The sequence below is a fragment of the Delphinus delphis genome, chromosome 20 (genome assembly GCF_949987515.2).
Source record: "Delphinus delphis chromosome 20, mDelDel1.2, whole genome shotgun sequence".
NCBI lineage: Eukaryota > Metazoa > Chordata > Mammalia > Artiodactyla > Delphinidae > Delphinus > Delphinus delphis.
The window spans coordinates 1,409,372-1,415,929 of NC_082702.1; the positions used below are offsets into that span (position 1 = coordinate 1,409,372).

Consider the following 6,558-nt stretch of genomic DNA (forward strand, 5'->3'; position numbering starts at 1 on the left):
GGAGAGGGTGAGGGCTTAATGGGAGGTAACAGCAGTGCAGAGAGGAGAATCAGAATAAATCGCAGAAGAATGTAGGGAGTAGAAACCTCAAGACTGCTTCAGCACCCTGCCTAAATGATGAACCTATTAACATTCTTTAAAATTAAACAGAGGGGCTCTTTCCCATCTTGCAAGATGGCAGGTGAAAAGGCTGAGAAGCCAGATAGTAAGGAGAAAAAACCTGAAGCCAAGAAGGCTGAGACTGGTGACAAGGTTCAAAAGGTGAAGCAGGTTAAGAAGGGGAAACCCCACTGCAGCCGAAACCCTGTCCTGGTCAGAGGAATTGGCAGATATTCCTGATCGGCTATGTATTCCAGAAAGGCCTTGTACAAGAGGAAGTATTCAGCATCTAAATCCAAGGTTGAAAAGAAAAAGAAGGTGAAGGTCCTTGCTACTGTCACAAAACCAGTTGGTGGTGACAAGAATGGTGTTACCCAGGTGGTTAAACTTCGCAAAATGCCTGGGTATTATCCTACTGAAGATGTGCCTTGAAAGCTGTTGAGTCACGGCAAAAAACCCTTCAGTAAGCATGTGAGAAAACTGCGCCAGCATCACTCCTGGGACCATCCTGGTTATCCTCACTGGGCACCACAGAGGCAAGAGGGTCATTTTTCTGAAGCAGCTGATCTGTGGCTTGCTACTTGTGACTGGGCCTCTGTCCCTCAATCGAGATACTCTGCGGAGAACACACCAGAAATTTGTCATTGCCACTTCCACCAAAATTGATATCAGTGGTGTGAAAATCCCAGAACATCTCACTGACGCTTACTTCAAGAAGAAGCTGCATAAGCCCAGGCACCAGGAAGGTGAGATCTTCAACACAGAGAGAGAGAAATACGAGATTACAGAGCAGCGCAAGGTTGATCAAAAAGATGTGGACTCACAAATTCTGCGCAGAATCAAAGCTGTTCCTCAGCTCCAGGGCTACCTCCTCTCTGTGTTTGCTCTCACAAACAGAATTTATCCTCACAAAGCAGTGTTCTAAACTTCTTACAAAGAACCTAATTAAATAACTCAGTCCATTTCCTTTGTGTCTTTTCTCTCTCTCTTTTTTTTTAAATCTGCCTGAAGGTATGGTATGACTCAGCCAATTTGATGGGATGTTAGCCTCTACTAAGAGGAGTGGGATTGGAGGGGAGTGCTATCAGCTGCAGTGGAATTCCCTCTTTGGATCAACATTCTTAGCTTCCTAAGTGTCTTCTCAGTTTTTCACAAAGCACCTACAAATACAAAGTAGTGGCATTTCCCCAACCATCACTGAACAAGTCCGTACTAACTGTACATGGATAAGAAACAACTGTGGGCTCTTCAGGCCACAAACTTCCCTCCCTTTCCATGAATTAACATCCATTTCTGCCCAATTCAGTCTTTCTCCATAGTCATTACTATTAGTTTCTTGTGTATCTAGTTTCTTAAAGCATACACAACAAATTAGTATAATTATCTTTCCCCGTTTTTAACCGAAAACCCCATGTGCAGTACATGCTGTTATACAGATAACAAATGAATTTGATTATTCCATAGGAAGTGTCCATCTTTACTGATGCATAGTATAGTAGTGCATTCTATGGATATTTGGGTTTCCATTATTTGTAATTATACAGGTTTCCCCTGCTATCCAAAAGTGGAGTATGCCTCTGAAACCTTCTGTAAGCCAAAATAGCAAAAATTAAAGAAATTGCCTTATGACACATCTTGCTAACAGAGGCATAAAATGGGATAAAACACAGATGCTCACAGACAATTCAAAGTGATGGCTCTGGATGCTGAGATGCCAGAGTGTAGTAGTTCCCAGGGAAAGAGCTTGGCAGTGCCACTCCCACTGCCCAGACATGCTGCCGTCTCTAGTGGCTCTCTGCAAAACAAACTGCTGTTTTCCCCCTCTGCCTTTTTTCATAAATGTGAAAATCTCAATTTTTTTCCAGTTAACAAAGACAGGTACGAATGAAGTTCTTTCGGTTAAAGCAAACTTTCAGAAAGTACTGGGTACCGGAGTGCGATGTAGTAACTTGAAGTGTGCATACAGATGAGCAAGTACCAGGTAAGAATTAGCTTTTTGCTGAGTCAAAGGATTTAGGCAGTTTTGGTAGATGGTGCCAAACTGCTTTCCATGGAGGTTGTACCAATTTATGCTCATGTATAAGAGTGCCCGTTATCCTACAGGCTCCCTAAAATGATGGGTCATTAGACTTGGATTTTTGGCAATAGATAGGTGAAAAATGACTGATGGGTTTTTTAAGTTGGTTTTATTGATAATTTACATTTGGTAAAATTGATTTTTTTGTGTGCAGTGCTGTGGTATCTATACAGTTTGGGAAGCACCACCATCACCCAAGTTCCTTCATGTTTTTTCAAAAGTCAGTTTCCACTCCTAGTAACCACTGATCAAATTTTAGTTTTCCTAGTTTTGTCTTTTCCAGAACATCAGGTAATATGTTTTCTGGCATAATATCTGTGACATTTGTTCACATTTTAATGGTTCAGTAGTTCTTTTTATTGTCAGTCAGCATTCTATTGTATCAATGTATCACTGTTTATTCTAAAATATACCCATTGAAAGATATTTGGTTTGTTTATAATTATTGGAGATTATGAATAAAGCCACTATAAACATTCACATACAAAAAAAAAATTAAACAGAGGGGACTTCCCTGGTGGTCCAGTGGGTAAGGCTCTGCACTCGCAATACAGGGGGCCCGGTGTTCAATCCCTGGTCAGGGAACTAGATCCCGCACACTGCAACTAAGATTTCACATGCTGCAACTAAGAAGTCCACATTCCACAACAAAGACAGCACGTGCCACAACCAAGATCCAGAGCAGCCAAAATAAATAAACTAATTAATTAATTAAATACTAAAATTAAACAGAAAAGAGAGATGACTAGTAGAATAGTAATACCAAAAAATTATATTGATGAAGCGAAATATAGTAAGAGCTATAAGGAAAGAAACAGAACTACTGCTAAGAGAAATTAGGAAATAAATTTGTTAAAAAGTTTGACCATCTTAGAGTAGGAATAAACAGTTTGTATTAGAGACAAGAAAGGCTTTTAAATGCAAAATTTGCCCTCCTTACTGACCACAGCTGACCCTTAAGAACTGCAGTCATTCAATAACAAATAAAGGCTCTTAACATTCCTCTGATTAAAAAGATTCTACAGGGGTGTAATTGGAGTTAATTAAGAAAATGCCGGACTTCCCTGGTGGCGCAGTGGTTAAGAATCTGCCTGCCAACACAGGGGACACGGGTTCGAGCCCTGGTCGGGGAAGATTCCACATGATGTGGAGCAACTAAGCCCGTGTGCTACAACTACAGAGCCTGCGCTCTAGAGCCCGCCTGCCTAGCGCCCGTGCTCCACAACAAGAGAGACCACAGCAATGAGAAGCCCATGCACCACAACGAAGAGTAGCCTCTGCTCGCTGCAACTAGAGAAAGCCTGTGCACAGCAACGAAGACCCAACGCAGCCATAAATAAATAAATTTATTTTTAAAAAATGCCTCTCTCCAAGAAAGGGATATGAAGATACTCAGCACAGTGTTTGTGGTCTGAATATTGGTTGAACCAAACTGTTTAATGTCTTGTAAGTGGTACACTAAGAACCAAGAAGTATCTGAGATCTTTATACTGAATGGAGGTGAGATATTATTGGAATTAAGATATTAAGTACATATAAAACATGCTTCTATTTCACAGTAACATTTATATCTGGGAATTCTTCACATCCCTGATCATTCCTGCCATTTGAAACTTGCAAACATTCAGTCATGTTTTTCTTATGTGACTCTTTCAGTTCACAAAATGGGAAAGGACGATCATCTCTTTCAGTGATGAGAGAAATTTAGAGAAAAATTCCTATCAACTTCCACTAGCAAATTACACCTGGAAAATAATTTTTAATAGTGTATGTAAACAATGGCTATAGAGATGCTAAAACAATGCTCAGTAGCTGTGAGTTCAACACACTCTTTACTGATCTTCAGTGCATGTGGAGTGAAGGCTTTAGAATGGATGTGAGGATCAGTCAGTTTGGTCAGAAATGAAAGAGGAATTCAGACAGGCTATCAGAGAGAATGTGGAGAAGAAAATCAGGCAGCCATAAAGCAAGTAGACAAGGGTGACATATGTCTCTGGTTCCCTCTATTTTCTCACATCTCTGGGGGCTAGAAGCCTGAGATCAAGATGTCAGCAGGGTTGGTTCCTTCTGAGAGCTCTTTCATGACTTTCCCAAAACTTCTGATGATTTACTTACAATCTCTAATGATTCCTGTTACACAGAAGCATCAACCCAATCTCTGCCTTCATCTTCACCTGGCATTCTCTTCTAAGGACTGTATCCAAATTTTCTGTTCTTATATGGATTCCAGTTATATTGAATTAAGGGCTTACACTACTGCATTCTGACCTCATCCTAACTTAATTCTGGTATGTGTAACAGACGAATGCCACAGACATAATAACGTTCAAAACAAGGAAAACACAAAAGAGAAAATTTTGTAGGTCACCATTTACTTCCACTCAATTATAGTCAAAAAAAAATCCATGGTGATAGTGTAAATAGTGGTTACCATTGTAGGAGGACCTATTGACAAGGATGGGCCAACAGGAACCTACCGAAGTGTTGGAAATATTCTAAATTTTGATCTGAGTGAAGAATATTTTGGTCTATACCTGTGTAAAAATTTAAGTGAACCCATAAGATTTGTGTGCATCATTGTACATTTTAGTTAAAAAATGAAATAAAGAGTAAGTGGAAGGAATTTTCTGGCACTCCAGTGGTTAAGACTCCGCACTTCCACTGCAGGGGGCACGGGTTCAATCCCTGGTCAGGGAATGAAAATCCCGCATGTGGTACAGCCAAAAAACAAAAAGAGTAAATGGGATTTAAAAAAGGAACAACACACTTCCCTTTCAAGAACTACTCAACTTCTTCTAATAGCTTGATTTTATGAGTAAAGTCAAGAATTTTTTTTTTTTTTTTTTTTTTTTTTTTTTTTTTTTTTGCTGTACGCGGGCCTCTCACTGTCGTGGCCTCTCCCGTTGTGGAGCACAAGCTCCGGACGCGCAGGCTCAGCAGCCATGTCTCATGGGCCCAGCCGCTCCGCGGCACGCGGGACCCTCCCGGACCGGGGCACGAACTCCCATCCCCCGCATCGGCAGGCGGACTCTCAACCACTGCGCCACCAGGGAATCCCTGAAGAATATTTTTGTTGGCTTTATTTTTCATCCAATTGGAGCATAGTTTTTGTTGAGTAGAGATGACTAAGATACAGAAGATCCAGGAAATAAATGAAGTAAATTCACAGAGAAAACATGAGAAAGTATGATGCATACCCTGTTATAGCAATTGGCCATGGCCTGATGCAAGAATTCTACTGTGGAGGACAAGAAGGGAAAGAGAAGTTCCAGAACAGATATAGGTGAATCTTTAAAATTGATGACCAAGGAATAGAAGTGTATAGACTTTATTTCCATAAGTTGCTGAGATCAGGCAGGATGATCACAATGCTAATGACAGCAGGGATAAAAACCACTAATTCACCCACAGCATCAGGCTGTGTTCTGTACTCTTCTCTTAAACATTTTATCCTAATAACATTTTTGAACAGTAGATGCTATATTACCCCATTTTAACAAGAAGGAAACTGATGTACAGAGTTCATTAACTTGCCCAGGGTCACACTGCTCAAAAGTAGCAGAGCTGGGATTTGACACCATGTGGAATGGCTCCAGAGATGTGTTCCTGGGTGCTACACTAAGGAGGAAACAACTCATAGCAGCTGTGTGGGGCCAACAGCCATGGAGGAAGGTAGACATGAGGTAAGGGGGGAGTGTGAGTGGTAGGATTTAATGGTCACAGTGGTCGGGGAGAGGATGATTTGCTAATGATTTTGGTCCAAAGAGGACATCTCGCAGACATCAACTATCATCTACTCTCACCCACATTTCATAAAAGAAAGGACTTTCGTTTTTGGTTTTTTGGCTGCGTTGGGTCTTCGCTGCTGCGCGTGGGCTTTCTCTAGTTGCAGCGAGTGGGGGCTACTCTTCGTTGCAGTGCGTGGGCTTCTCATTGCGGTGGCTTCTCTTGTTGCAGAGCACAGGCTCTAGGCGCACGGGCTTCAGCAGTTGCAGCACGCGCGCTCAGTAGTTGTGGCTCGCGGGTTCTAGAACACAGGCTCAGTAGTTGCTGTGCACGGGTTTAGTTGCCCCGCAGCATGTGGGATCTTCACAGATCAGGGATCAAATCCGTGTCCCCTGCATTGGTAGGCGGATTCTTAACAACTGCACCACCAGGGAAGTCCCTATATTTAATTTTTTGATGTCTCTTCCTAAAATTTCACAGATCTTTGCCTTTGGGCAAAAAAATAAATGCTATTTCATATTTTTATTTCATTAGTTATACCCAAATTTTCTCCTTTCAATCTTAAGTGGTGTTTTCCAAATTATAATATTAAAAAATTTAATTATAAAACTATAAATTTCATTGTGAAAATTTTAACAAATCTATAGGTGTATAAT

At 41.0% G+C, this 6,558-nt stretch overlaps 1 pseudogene; it reads left to right on the plus strand.

The window, feature by feature from the left end:
- Positions 1-174: 174 nt before the first annotated feature.
- Positions 175-1,024, plus strand: LOC132415946 (large ribosomal subunit protein eL6 pseudogene; annotated as a pseudogene).
- Positions 1,025-6,558: the final 5,534 nt, after the last annotated feature.